The sequence below is a fragment of the Dendropsophus ebraccatus genome, chromosome 8 (assembly GCF_027789765.1).
Source record: "Dendropsophus ebraccatus isolate aDenEbr1 chromosome 8, aDenEbr1.pat, whole genome shotgun sequence".
In the NCBI taxonomy this organism is placed as follows: domain Eukaryota; kingdom Metazoa; phylum Chordata; class Amphibia; order Anura; family Hylidae; genus Dendropsophus; species Dendropsophus ebraccatus.
The window spans coordinates 31,730,074-31,746,453 of NC_091461.1; the positions used below are offsets into that span (position 1 = coordinate 31,730,074).

Consider the following 16,380-nt stretch of genomic DNA (forward strand, 5'->3'; position numbering starts at 1 on the left):
ACTTCTATTTTACTATGTGTGAGCAAACCCTAGGGCTATGTTCACACACTGTAAAACAACGGGCGATCCCCACAAACGACTGTTGTTTAACACTACCTATGGCCGCAGATAGTGTTCAACAAGGACCGTTCACACGGAACGGCCGTTGTTTGTACAGCGTATGAACATGGCATTTTATTTTTATTTTATTCTTTTCTACGGGTTTTTGTCATTTCTACCTACAAGAAAACATTTTAAAAAACATGAGAACATCTTTCTGTGTAGTCCTAGTTTCACACTTGCAGTGTGTTTGATGGACACTTTTTTGTGCACACTTACTGTATTCATTTTTAATGTATAAAAAAAACCTGAGATGTTTTCTATTTAAAAACATTGTGCAGAAAAAAAAATTCAGAAAGAAACATGCCAAAAATGTAGTCAATACAAGTATGTACAATTTTTCTTTTTAGGCTGGGTTCACACTGCGTTTTTGCAGTCCGTTTAACGTATTTGTTTAATGGAAAAAACGGATTAAAAAAGGGATGCAATTGTGTCCATCCGTTTAGATCCGTTTTTCCATTATAAAAAAAAAAGAATCAAAACAAATGTGGTCAACTACATTTTTGTGTATGCTAAAAAAAAACATCCGTTTTGAGCTGTTTATTTTTATGATGTCTTTTTCCAAGACTTTACCATGTGGGTTAAACAATGTGATATCAATCATTTTTGTATTTAAGCAGAAAAGTCTTTTTGTTCTATTTTTTAAAAATTTTATTAAACTTCTTTTTGCAGCCATCATTATATTCTTTTTTTTTATGCCATTTATAATACCAGATACAACAGTGTGCGGAGGAAGCCATAGTCGTGCAGCACCTGCTGCAGGCAAGTTACGCAGTAGAGATGTGGTGACGCAAGTGTTGTGTGACTCCGCACCGCAACTTATTTTCTGCTTCAACAGAAATTGAAAGGAAAAGGTTGCACAAGAGTTGTTGTTGTTCTGTCATTTACTTGTACTGTTGCATGTGTGCATCTCCCTGCTGCAGAATATACAACCTCATCCACTCCTGCCCATGTCCTAGAAGTGTTCTAGGATTCCATCTCTTTGCCATAATTGTACAAGTGACATTGTAGTATAGCCCCTGCTTATGACCCAATTGGATGTGACCAGGATATAGGTGCAATTAACCAATTAACTCTTCCATGTTTCTACTCAACTGGGTCATAGTTCGGTTCAGTACAAATGCAGGTATTGCAGCCATAGTATTGTCACTATGGCGAAGCCGTGGGTTAGGCCTACTTTAGTATAAAGTATATGGGGGCTTTTAGGTCAATACATGCATTTTTTTTATTTTTTTTTAAATATTACATTTGCTGACAAAGCAGTTTCTTGGGGTGAGGGTTTTTTTTTATTAGGAGCAAAAAAAAATAAATTGTGAGCAACCAGGGCTTTAAGGGCTCCTTGGTCTGTCTCTTTGTATGGTCAGTACAATGCATCTAAATTATGGATGTGGGGACATACACCTATAAAGGAAGTCATACCAACGCATTTTGAGGAAAAACCTCCCTCTTCATCAGGTCTGAATCTGAGAAAGACAGAAGTTCTCCCTGTTAACTGTTAACTTTCGGTGTAAGTATGCACTAAATGAAGGGTTGCTTCCTCTGTAGTGCTCGAACAGTCACAGGGAAATAGAGATCTCACAGAAAAATATAACTATGAAGGGAGAGCTGCACCAACTGGATATCTTCAAAAACTGTTCTTATGGACAACGCATTTCGAGGGAGAACATGTCTCTTTTTCAGGTTGGAACCAGAGCAAGACAGAAGTTCTTCCTCAAAACCTGTTGTCCATAATAAAATTTTCTGAGGATATCCAGCAAGGGCAGTGCTTTCTTCATAGGAGTATTAAAATGTTATTATAGACAACAGGTTTTGAGGGAGAATTTCTATCTTTCTCTGGTTCTAACCTGATGAAGAGAGATGTACATCCTCGAAATGTGTTGTCCATAATAACATTTTCCTAGGATATCCAGCAAGGGCAGCACTTTCTTCATAGGAGTATTAAAATTTTATTATAGACAACAGGTTTTGAGGGAGAATTTCTCTGGTTCCAACCTGATGAAGATTGATGTTATCCCTCAAAATACGTTGTCCATAATAACATTTTTTTTTTCATCCAGTTGTTTCAGCTCTTCCTTCATAGATATATATTTAAAAAAAAATGTATTTCCCTGTGACTGTTCCAAGCACTACAGAGACTGCAGCCCAGACTGCAGCCCTACATTCAGGGCACCAGGGTTGGGACTAGATTTGCACAACCCCCATAGGTAAGAGCATTACATACCTGCAATACACCTTTGTGTCATGGTGGTCTCTGGGGATTGCTACCACTTCAATGTAGTAATTGTAATTATTAATTAGATCGGCCCCCAATGAGATATTGGTGGAACCTCCTAGTCACCATTATCTATTCTCAGTTAACCTCAGCTCAATCACTCTCAACCAGGGCCAACATTGGTGTTAATGGGGTGATTAGGGATGACGTACTCAATACAGTGGGCTTCAATGCCCAATTTTCCAAAAACATGATAAGGTCGACCAGAAGTGTCAGAAATTCCTTTATATTTGCCTGACATTATGTAAGGTTATCCATTACCATATGGGAATTATTAGTGTCATGTTACCAGATTTAGATTGTACTGTTTCCTGCTAGGCTGGTAAGCCGTCTGCCAGAGATAATATATTGGAGTTGTAGCACTGTACATAGAGGATTGGAAAGATCAGGGGTAACAAGCAGGTTTCAGGAGATAAGATGCTGGTTACATGCATTGTATTGCCCAGCGGTAACAATCAGTCCCCTTTGCGACATTTGCTGATTCATTTTAGCAGGAAGTGCTGTGTTGAGGGAGATTGCCAGGAAAGCAACAATCAACAGTTTTTCATATGAAATAAAGGCCAATTACTTCACTGTTCTCACAGAATTTGATAATGAACATTTTCCTGTTTAGTGAACACAATAAATCACAAGGGCTGCGTGGCCTGGAACACACGTCTGTGCGCTGAACTACAGAAGAATAGATATTTTTGTGTCTCGCCTCTGATCACCTGTTTCCGTAAACTTTTTTTTTTTCCAAGCACATTACAAGGGATAGATGTTTTAATAATAAAAAAAAAAAAGTGCACACTGTAGGCTGAGAATACTACTGCAAATGTGCCAGAATCGCGGTGTACATGCCATGACATGGACAATTTTTAGACGTGTAGGTTTTTTGCGCCATAAGGCATTTGGCAGAAAAGGAGTAGCGTATAAAATATGGCACAGCACACCAGAAGATGGATGAGATAAATTTCGACTGACAGTTATTGAAGGTGTGTAGGCAGCTTTATACTGCTTATTGTAAGTTTACACTTAAAGGGGTTGTCTGAGAGAAAGAAAAAGTATATGACCAGGTAAAAAATAATTGAACAGGTTATACTCACCTCTCCTGGTCCACCCTGCAGTTGCCACACCAACACTTTTGGTCTTTAGTCCTCACTGTTCCTTGTTTCTGATGATGTGGTGTTTCAGAAGGAACTTTTGATTAGCTGAGGGGACACTTCTTGCCTTGGGGACCAGGAGCATCAGCAAGGCAACTGCAGGCAGGGATAGGTGAGTATAGATTTTTTTTTTTAAACAGCCCCCCCCCCCCCAGCTATATATACAATTTTTAAAAATTCTCAGACAACCACTTTAAGCAGTTATTAGACTGTTTCAGTAATTTAGGTTGACATCATTTATTTGCAAAGGTACCACCCATATCCCGGCAATAATGTAATAATAACAGGCCTAATACAACTGCATTTTTTTCTGAGAAGCTGCATTTTTGTCTTAGAATTTAAAAATATATATATATGACCAGGTAAAAAATAAATTAACAGATTATACTCACCTCTCCTGGTCTACCCCACAGTCGCCACACCAACATTTTCGGTCCTTAGTCCTCACTGTTCCTTGTCCCAGATGATGTGGTGTTTCAGCAGGAACTTCTGATTAGCTGAGAGAACACTTCTTGCTGTGGGGACCGGGAGCATCAGCAAGGCAACTGCAGGGGACAGAGAGAGGTGAGTATAGGTTTTTTATTTTTAAACTCCCCCAACCCCCCCCCCCCCCAAGCTATATATACATTTTTTTAGATTCCCAGGCAACCACTGTAAGCAGTTATTACACAGTTTCAGCTATTTTGGTTGATATAATTTATTTGCCAAGGTACCACCCATATCAGGGCAATAATAATAGTAATAATAATGAGCATAATACAGCTGCATTTTTCCATTGATATTACTGTCTCAGTCCGATGGTGGGTCTGATGCACTGGATTGACAGCTGCCCTGTGATCATGCCAGACTGGAGTAGTGGACATAGGCTCTGGCACAAGAATAGATACAAAAGGGTCCCACTGTCCAGAAAAAAAAAACAGCCCTATCACAAAAAACGTTATGTTCACATGAGTAGAGAAGAGTGAACAGTAAGTTTGGCTGAACCGGAACTGGATGGCGAGGCCGTCGATTATTGCTGCCTGGAAAGATAGATGATACAGCCCTCGGAGGCCTATTACTCTCATTCTGGACTTTTTCAGGCGGCAGACTAAAGCAATTAATGGACATCCCATCCGATTCGGGTTTGGCTAAACTTACTGTAAGTTTGTTCATCTCTAATTGTGAGTCTACTATCAGAGATAAACCAATATTTTGCAAAGGCAGATGATCCATCTTTGACCAACCATGAATGACAAGTTTCCCAGAAAACAGCCATCTAGTATCCCTAGTGTACAACCAGCTTCCATCTCACACTATTATTCTGCTGCTTAGATACCATGTATCCGGGATCAATGCACAAAGACTTAAAAAGTAGAAAAAAGTAAAAGGACAAGGCTGAAATAATGGAAATTCCATCTTGCCTTCATGTTTTACTCCAGGTGCTCGGCAATGCAGCGCAGCAGGTGTAACTTGGCCCAAACTGAGAGGTCACAGTTAATATCTTTATTATACTTTTATTTATAGGCTAATTTCCTCCATACAATGTTATTTAATAACCGACTAGTGGCAAACACTTTCAGCTTCTTGTATATCGTAGTGGACGAGGTCTGAAACACTCACAGGAAGGAAGAGTCTATGCGGACATCAGTAAAATTCTGCAAAAAGGTCTAAAAATGTTCTGATACACCAACAAGTTATACGATATTATATATTAGTCTTCTAAAAGGGGATTTCCCCTTCCAGTAAATAAAGTTTATTCATTGTATATCTTTAAAAAAATTATGCAATTTATAATATACTTTCTCTATCGATTCCTCATGGCTATAAAGACTTCTGCCTGAGGGCGTTTAATGGACCCTTCATTGTTTATGTCTGGAATATTAAAATCGGCCTGGGTCGTGATGGACACACAGGTGCCAAGCTCTGCAATAGAGTGTGTAAACTGTGCACCTGTGTGAACATCACATGACCAGGACTTTAAGGGTTGGTTCACATTCAATGAGAGCAGGCAGAGATCCTACATATTTTGTGAAGTCTTTTTATTTTATTTTATTTTATGGAATTACTGTTCATTGTCCAATGAATGTGCTTTCTTAAGTGAGGATGGAATACCCCTTTAAATTTTACGTGGTCTGAGATTGATTGTGGAAAGGGATATAATTCACATAAATGACCATCTTCTGTTATGCTATTAGGAAACGGAGTTACTGAGGATGACAGAAACAGTGGTGTATGGAAACATATGATATACTTAAAGGGAAACTGTCAGCAGGTTGAAAAGAACTAACCAGTCCCTATGTCCCTATAGCGCACGGGACGCTTAAGATGAAGGTAAGTTTCTTACTTCCATCCTCGGTGCTGTTTCCATGATATTAACAGTTTATTCCCTATGTTAATGAAGTGTCTTGGTGCACTGGTGGCGGCCATGGCACTCTGCTGATGATCATTAGGCGGGGCTTGCCGGGGTCCCGCCCCCAGTGCACCAAAACACATCATTAGCATAAGGAATAAATTTACCTTTATCCTCAGCACTATAGGGACTATAGATTTTTCTAAACTGCTGATAGTTTCCCTTTAAAGAGGAAAAAAAAATTGTTTTCCCTTATCCACAGGATAGGGAAAAAGGAGATCAGAGGGGGAAGGTCCGACCTCTTAACCCCCACCAATCTCTATATAGGGCCCTGCCGCCTCTATTACGAATAGAGCCATTCATTCCTATGGAGCGATGGAAAGAGCTGAGTACTCTGGAAGAGCACTGTACTTGGCTCTTTCCCACGACCTCCTACTTTTCACCATTTTTTTTCTTTAACCCTTTCATGACTGTAATTCACTTTATTTTATGTATTTATTTAAATTTTAGTTTTTTCCTCCTTGTTTTCTAAAAAGCTATTACTCTTTTATTTTCCCATCAATGAAGCCATATGAGGGCTTGTTTTTTGCAGGGTTAATTGTACTTAGTATTGACATTTTACTATAAATTGTTCAGTGAAATTGTTACTAAATAGTGCACTTTACGGTAAAATCGACAAGTTATCTTTATTTTGTGGGTCAGTACAATCACACCGATACCCAACTTACAGTCTCACATCTACACCAAGTAAGAAGAGACAACAGTTTATTATTAGAGATGAGCGAACCGGGTTCGGGTTCGAGACCATCCGAACCCGAACGTTTGGCATTTGATTAGCGGGGTCTGCTGAACTTGGATAAAGCTCTAAGGTTGTCTGGAAAACATGGATACAGCCAATGACTATATCCATGTTTTCCACATAGCCTTAGGGCTTTATCCAACTTCAGCAGCCACCGCTAATCAAATGCCGAAAGTTCGGGTTTGGATCGACTTGAGCATGCTTGAGGTTCGCTCATCTCTAGTTATTATAATAGTTCGGCTAAAAGTAGTAAAAAGTATAAAAAGTATGGAGATCTTTAGAACCAAGATGCCAGGACAATACCGGTCACCTGTAGTCGCCTCCTTGTCTCCTTGTATAATTGTGATTGACTTACTAAGGAATGAGGGTGAATTTGGGAAGACACACATACGATAACATGTCAATTGGCTGGTATCACTGAACACATCACTGCCTATGTAAGCAGCATATCACAGACAAACACATAGAAATAGATTCCATTTATAACATAGAATACTATCTGGATAAGCCGAGATAAAGAAAGAAGAAGAGGCTCCATTTCCTAAAGATATTTTATCTGCCTGCAGTCCTTGTTATCTTATATTGACAAAGCTATGGTGGAGAGATTAAGGGGAGTTTCTACGATTCTTCACGTTGAATCTAAAGTTGACCCTATTCTAGGGTGTTAAGGAGATTTTAGACAATATTTTACTAACTTTGGCCATAAACACAACGTTTGTTTTTTTTTGTCGGACATTGGACAACAGCAGATATCTGTGGAAAAGTGGAGCTGCCATGTTGGATTTTTTAGGTGGTTGTCAGGTGTGGTGGTTCGGATAAACCAGAATGTATCCGATTGTACTGGAAGCTAATTCGTTCATCTCTATTTTGGAGAATATATATTGTGATTTCTTTTTTTGTAGAGTTTGGTGTGACTTTACGCATTAACCTTATGAAACAACGTACAGGATATGCTCCTGCGTAAGTGATATGTAACAATAAACATTATCTGGGCTGCAGCTGGTTATCTAGGGTTTCATATTACGGCATGCTAAACCAGGCTAGATACATCCAGAGATACATAACGGATTCTAGATGGCACCGTCTATGGGCTCGTTCCCACTGAGCAAAAGCAGCTGAATTTCTGCGCTGAATCAGCGCTGAAATTTCAGCCGTTAAAATAGGTGCAGAGCTAATTTCCATTGTGTTGAATGGAAATTCTGCTCTGCAGTTCACACAGTGGAATTTCCGCACTGAACTAATCCGCTTTCCGCCAGAAGAATGAACATGTTCATTCTTCCGCTAGCGGAAGCCTATACAAGTCAATGGGGCTCTGATTTTCTGTTTCAGCGCGAATTCAGCGCGGATTCAGCGCGGAATACAAGCGTAATACAAGCGGAAATTACTCGCTGAATCAGCGCGGAAATGGGGAAAAGGGGGGGAGGAGGATTCTAGTATATGTTCTGGTATAGTCTAGTTTACTCACCAAATACTCGCTGAATTTCAGCGCTGAATGCATGCGGATTCAGCGCGGATTCCTCGAGTATTCCGCACTGAATTTGTCAAGAGCTGATTACGAGCTGAACACTTTCCTAGCAGAATACGCAGGGATTCTGCTTGCATTCTGCTTATATTCTGCTCGGAATTCAGCGTCAGTTGATTTCAGGCGGAAATATTTCCTTGCGTAATCCGCTCCTTTTGCTCTGTGTGAACGTAGCCTATATGTAGAAATAATACAGATATAAAGAGTTACATGGAGTGATTGCCAACCGGAAGGCTAATATCACCTTGTGTAATATAGGCAGTGATCAGCCAATGGACAAGCAAATATTCATCAGCTGATCACTTGGTTTTGCCATGCTTAAAAATTTCCATCCATTGGCTATGAAGTTCCCCATGTAGTAGAATATGTGCAACCAACTAATGATTGGGTGCTCCTCCTAGCACAATAGTCGAAGCTTACAGTAGGTTCAGTAAATGAGCGCCAACCTACAAGATCAGTGCTCGTTTGCAGAGAGTGTTGGGCCAGGTAGTAAAAATAGACTATACAAAACACATTTATATGCTATGTAATCCTAGCAGTCTACGACCATGACATATACTTTTTATGTAAAAGATGTATATTAACCACTTCCCAATATTCCCAACTGCAGTGGCTAGGATCAGAGATAACACAGATTTCAACCATGTAACCTCTAGACACTGATAAATTACACCCAGGAGTTAACATTAATTAATTAAATTCATTTTATAATAAAAAAAAGTTTTAAAAGTATTTAATACCTTCTTTTTATTTCACCTTTGAACTGATTTTTTATTGTTGATTTGTTTCCCAAATACAAACTAAAGCAATTTCTAATTAGTCTTTATTTTAAAAAAAAAATTCTAACCATTTAGTTGCAACTTAAATTCATCAGACAGATTATCTACGCCCTCATAGTTGAAGATGGCAATTGGAATGGGGAGCCGGCTTACACACCAGCTCAAAGAGTGGATGGAGGTAAGAGAATCCTTGGAGGGCAGCTCACACAGGCTGAAGAAGAGAGAGAAGCACACAAAAGCAGTTTAGGGCTAGGTTCAATAAAATAAAAGCTAAATACAAATGTATTTTGAATAGAAATGTTTTGCAAAAGCAGGTTGTAAATAATAAGCATGTTCATTATTTGGACGGTCTAAATAAATTATAGCCATTATTCTATAGAGTGTGCGCAGTGACGGCCAATTTTCCATTGAGTTCAATTTATTGTATTTAAAACATGAACGTATTTTTATCCCAAAATTGCAGCCGTAATTTTCCTTGTGAACATAGCCTGAAGGGGACAGTGATATAGGTTGGGTACAGTATACAGAGAAGATAGAGTTTACACAGCAAACTGTGGAGCGTATAAAGGCAAAAGTAAACAAAATGTTTAATAAAGACCTATGGAAAATGTTTTTTTTTTTGCCATAATAAGCTCAAAGGAAGAATAAAGCTAGTATAACAGTAGGCTATTGTAAGTGCCTAAATGACAACTGCAGCTCCCTCTAGAGGTGGCTACAGGAAACCAGACTCTTATTTTTTATATCTATGTTTATGCAGTAGATTTGAAGCCCTATAAAGATATATATTAAAAAAAATCAGCACAGATTTTGGTGCTGTAACAGGGGATTCCCTTTAGGAATTCCATCTTGAATCCCATTATTGCTGCTCGTCTTGGGTGTGGCTATTTGGTGCCTTTTAAGAGGTGACACAGGCACACATAATAGTGCCTGGGAATAATAGACAGACATCTAATGAGAGCTAGCTTTATGGATGTGTGGCTGTTACTGATAGATTTTAGTCATTTCCGTCTTTTCATTTTCCAAGTCTGAAAGATTAAGGAAAATGAACAATTCTGGTGGAGAATGATCACAGTGCGACCAGGGTTCAGCAGTTCACCTGTATGTTTCCTTTTTTAAAGAATACATTTTTAACTTCTTTGTTATTCAGGAAGTAATCAGGATGTAACTATGGAAATATATGAATGCAAAGGAAATGTAACAAGTGGGACAATCCAGCCAGAAAATTCAGCTGCATTCATTTTTATTTTATACAATAACAACATCCTAAATTAATCAGGAAAAAATATAATACGGGAAGGCGCTGTCATTACGTAAGCGATTCGAGTAAAAGAAAAAAACAGATATGTTTCATTGTCTGCATTCTCATAACTCTGCCCCCTGACATGTTCATGGCTGTTCAAATAAATCACTTTCTAATAAGCTGAAACCAAGATTTAAAGGGGAGTAAAAAAAAAAAATGTACAAATGTATAATGTACTTCTATTTAAAAGTCATCCGGTACTTATAAGCTGCTGTATGTCCTGCAGGAAGTGGTGTATTCTCTCCAGTCTGACACAGTGCTCTCTGCTGCCACCACTGTCTGTAACAGGAACTGTCCAGAACAGGAGAGGATTTCTATGGGGATTTGCTGCTACTCTGGACAGTTCCTGACACGGACAGAGGTGTCAGCAGAGAGCACTGTGTCAGACTGGGAAGAAAACAGGATTCCTATAGGACATACAGCAGCTGATAAGTACTTGAAAACTTGAGGTTCTTAAATAGAAGTAATTTACAAATCTGTATAAATTACTAACAACAGTTGATTGAAGAATGATTTTAAAAACTATTTTTTTAAGTGTATATTGGTGATTTGTATAACTTTTGGGGCAATACAATACTTATATAAAATTTTTGGCGGACTTCTCCTTTATTGGAGTGTTCACTTTCAACATTTTAGTATTGTTGGTAGGGTCACAGAGTGTCCTGCTGATTAAAAACCCTGTGATCAGTTATAATCTGTAAATTTGTCCCTAAGCATTTAAATTTACTGCAGCACCCCTTCAGGGCAAATTTAGTATTACATATTGCATAGTGAAAGGGATTTTCCAGGATTAGAAAAACATGACTGTTTTTATCCAGAAACAGGGAACACCTGCATGTGTGGTATTGCAGTTTAGTCCCACTGAAGTGAGTGCAGCCCAGTTGGTACCCAGTCTCTGCTCACCAGTGTCCTGCACAATGTGCCCAGCTCAGCGCAGCCCCTTATATCCCCTTACCGGATGATGACAGCTCCGCTGCAGGGAGAGGAGACAGACCACCGGGAAGATAATTCACATGTCACATCACCCCAGTGATCTCTCTCCCATTCTGCACCGACGCTTACCCTGCTTCACACTCCCGTCCCCGCTGCAGCACAGCCCGCACCTCTGTATGTTAGACAGTGGGTCTTAACATCACTTTTGGTAATACTACCCTTGGGAACGTCTACCCGGCAGTTGCAGTTGGTGGCGGGTTCTCTGGGCTTGGTTGTAGCCTCCTCCTTCATAACCTACTTAGGAATTAAAATAGGAAGGTCGACCAATTTATTATACTCTCTTAACTATACACCAATCATTCGGAAGATAATCACTGAATTGCACTCCTGGAGGAATCTCCCACTATCATTGATGGGGAGGTGTCACCTCATAAAAATGATAAGCTTTGCCCGTCTACTATACCCCCTACAAACCCTGCCACTTCTGATAAAGCATACGGACATTACGACGGTACAGTCGGCTTTCTCTAAATTTATCTGGAATGGCAAGCGCCCCAGAATATCGTTAACTAAATTAATGCTCTGCAAAGCGGAGGGGGGAGTGAATTTCCCTAACCTGCGGGGATACAATTTGGTGAGCATCTTTCGCCACATTATGGACTGGCTACATAATTCTTCCAATTTCTCCAACTTACTTTTGGAACGAGCTTTAGCTTACCCATGGGATCCCAAATGCCTTTTACACACAAACTATTCCAAACTACCGGCAGACATAAAGCAATCCTGTCTCCTGCGTGACACCATAGTCTCTTGGAAAATAATTCGTAAGATGTTAGGGCTTCCCTTCTTGATATCTAAGCACATGCCACTGGATCGGCATCCGGAGTTTTTAAATGGCCACAATAGGGAATGGTTAAAATTGTGGGTGGAAAATGGATTTAGACGGGTGGGGGACTTAATGGATTCCAGTTCACGCCGCTGGCTCACACCCTCTGAAATACAACAAAAATTTCACCTGCCGCAATCTCACAACATTTACATTAATCAGGTGCATGCTTTTTGTACCTCTCGGCTCAAAGATGTTAAGAAGGAGTCTCAACACCACACACTCGATGGCATAATTGGAGATGATAATAATAGAGCATCCATTTCCATCTTATACAGTGCCTTACGCAATGATTTCCTTAAAATAGACCCCAAGAAACTCTTCCATAGATGGGCAGCTTTGACGGGGGACGACGACATCACAGAAGTGATATTATCGGGGTGGGCGACAGTCAGAAAATGTGTCATCAATGAGAGGTGGAGGGAGACATACTTTAAACTCTCACACTTTGCACTGTATGGATTTAACATTCTTCCTTCTCCGGCCTTCCCAGATAGGATTACAGCATGCCCCAAGTGTCAGACCCCCCTTACTAACTTATGGCATGGGATTTGGACTTGTCGAGCTACGATTTCCTATTGGAATATGATCATATCCTATATCCATTCCCGATACAAACTTAAACTAACACTGTCTCCAAAGGTGATCTTATTCCACCAGTTGCGGCCCCCTGAATTGGTGGATGAGGTTAGATCCATACCCCAGTTGGTACACATCACCTTATTAGTAGCTTTACGGTGCCTATTTACTAACTGGTTGTTACCAGATGTGCCAGATATCGACATGATAATTGCGCAGTTAAAAATTTTTCTTGGAGTAGATAGACTGGATACAGAGAGACACAAGGACGCGGGAACAAAGAGGTTCTTTAAGAAATGGCGACCTTTTATTCTGACACATTATGATGCGGCGGCAATATATGACATTGTCCGACCATTTCAATTAACCAAGTGGTATTGTGTTGAATCTTTGAAAGGCACGTTGGGTGCCTTACAGTTACCTCAATAGTCATCTCATTACAGGACTTCTTTGTCCCCTGATGCTCTCTGAAAGTACCTTTTTCTTGTTACTATGTTTGTCTTAGTCTTTGGAAGCTGTGCGCGTACTCCCTGTATGATGGAGGTGTCTCTTATCATATCTCCCCTGTATATCCTTTGTATTGTTGCTATTTACTATTGCGTCCTTTTTTACATTGTATTGTTAATTTTTCTTTTGTGAAAATCGAATAAAAATATTGGTTAAAAAAAAAAACATCACTTTTGGTAATTTTTGGTAGGAAATTAATACTTTATTAAAAAGGGGGAGAAAAGCATTATATGTGCCTTTCCCATAATTATTGTATATTTGTTGGGCTATAACATAATTACAAATAGGTTTTGCCCAGACTTCTCCTTTAAAAAAGGATACTTTTTGACCACTACCTTGGTCTGAGGCCATTGTATGTGCTCTATATGTAAATATATATAAAGCACTCCATATCTAATAGTCCTCACTGCAAAGTAATTATCTGGTATGATAAGTCATGTACTACCTATTAATGTAATGTAATGTAATTACAGCCTACATACAGGACAGCTATGACGATGGTGTTACATAATACCTTATTGCAACTTGTGTCCACTGTTAATTGTAAGACTGTAGAGTCCTTCCAGTGCAATTACACATGTACTCTGTACACTATTCATTACACATATACTCTATACACTAGTCATTGCACATATACTCTATACACTATTCATTACACATATACTCTATACACTAGTCATTACACATGTACTGCATACACTATTCATTACACATATACTCTATACACTAGTCATTACACATATACTCTATACACTAGTCATTATACATGTACTCTATACACTATTCATTACACATATACTCTATACACTAGCCATTACACATGTACTCTATACACTAGCCATTACACATGTACTCTATACACTAGTCATTACACATGTACTCTATATACTAGTCATTACACATGTACTCTATACACCAGTCATTACACATGTACTGCATACACTATTCATTACATATATACTCTATACACTAGCCATTACACATGTACTCTACACACTAGTCATTACACATGTACTCTATACACTAGTCATTACACATGTACTCTATATACTAGTCATTACACATGTACTCTATACACCAGTCATTACACATGTACTGCATACACTATTCATTAAACATATACTCTATATACTAGTCATTACACATGTACTGCATACACTATTCATTACACATATACTCTATACACTAGTCATTATACATGTACTCTATACACTATTCATTACACATATACTCTATACACTAGCCATTACACATGTACTCTATACACTAGCCATTACACATGTACTCTATACACTATTCATTACACATATACTCTATACACTAGCCATTACACATGTACTCTATACACTAGCCATTACACATGTACTCTATACACTAGTCATTACACATGTACTCTATATACTAGTCATTACACATGTACTCTATACACCAGTCATTACACATGTACTGCATACACTATTCATTACATATATACTCTATACACTAGCCATTACACATGTACTCTACACACTAGTCATTACACATGTACTCTATACACTAGTCATTACACATGTACTCTATATACTAGTCATTACACATGTACTCTATACACCAGTCATTACACATGTACTGCATACACTATTCATTAAACATATACTCTATATACTAGTCATTACACATGTACTGCATATACTAGTCATTACACATATACTCTATACACTAGTCATTATACATGTACTCTATACACTATTCATTACACATATACTCTATACACTAGCCATTACACATGTACTCTATACACTAGCCATTACACATGTACTCTATACACTATTCATTACACATATACTCTATACACTAGCCATTACACATGTACTCTATACACTAGCCATTACACATGTACTCTATACACTAGTCATTACACATGTACTGCATACACTATTCATTACACATATACTCTATATACTAGTCATTACACATGTACTGCATACACTATTCATTACACATATACTCTATATACTAGTCATTACACATGTACTGCATACACTATTCATTACACATATACTCTATACTCTAGTCATTACACATGTACTGCATACACTATTCATTACACATATACTCTATACTCTAGTCATTACACATGTACTGCATACACTATTCATTACACATATACTCTATATACTAGTCATTACCCATGTACTCTATACACTAGTCATTACACATGTACTCTATACACTAGTCATTACACATGTACTGCATACACTATTCATTACACATATACTTTATATACTAGTCATTACACATGTACTCTATACACTAGTCATTACACATGTACTGCATACACTATTCATTACACATATACTCTATACACTAGTCATTACACATGTACTGCATACACTATTCATTACACATATACTCTATACACTAGTCATTACCCATGTACTCTATACACTAGTCATTACACATATACTCTATATACTAAACAAAAATGTACAAGCTGATACTCTACCCCAGAGGTATAACAAGCAAGTGCAGACTATAAAATATGTGGGGATAATCTACTGGGTGCTATGACAGCAAAACAATGTTTTTAGTCATCATCCGTTCTGATTCAGTTTGTGTTTTTATGATATATATTGTTATATGTCTGTGTTATCAATAAAAATTCATTCGTGATTATATTATATCTGGGTACAGTATTTTTTTGTAGGTATACTCTATATACTAGTCATTACACATGTACTGCATACACTATTCATTACACATATACTCTATACACTAGTCATTACACATGTACTCTATACACTATTCATTACACATATACTCTATACACTAGCCATTACACATGTACTCTATACACTATTCATTACACATATACTCTATACACTAGCCATTACACATGTACTCTATACACTAGTCATTACACATGTACTCTATACACTATTCATTACACATATACTCTATACACTAGTCATTACACATGTACTCTATACACTAGTCATTACACATGTACTGTATACACTAGTCATTACACATGTACTCTATACACTAGTCATTATACATGTACTCTATACACTATTCATTACACATATACTCTATACACTAGCCATTACATGTGTACTCTATACACTAGTCATTACACATGTACTCTATACACTAGTCATTACACATGTACTCTATATACTAGTCATTACACATGTACTCTATACACCAGTCATTACACATGTACTGCATACACTATTCATTACACATGTACT

General features: G+C 38.2%; 1 protein-coding gene across 2 annotated transcripts in view; it reads right to left on the reverse strand.

Annotated features, from left to right (window-relative positions):
* The window catches only part of EXOC6 (exocyst complex component 6), a 213,150-nt gene extending 209,099 nt beyond the window's left edge, over positions 1 to 4,051 (reverse strand). The window contains exon 1 of one of the 2 annotated variants that reach the window (XM_069980107.1): positions 3,906 to 4,051. The gene's annotated coding sequence lies outside the window, so the exon portion shown is untranslated. The remainder of the gene's footprint in view (positions 1 to 3,905) is intronic. The other variant, XM_069980112.1, reaches the window with a different exon arrangement.
* Between the last annotated feature and the right edge of the window lie 12,329 nt (positions 4,052 to 16,380).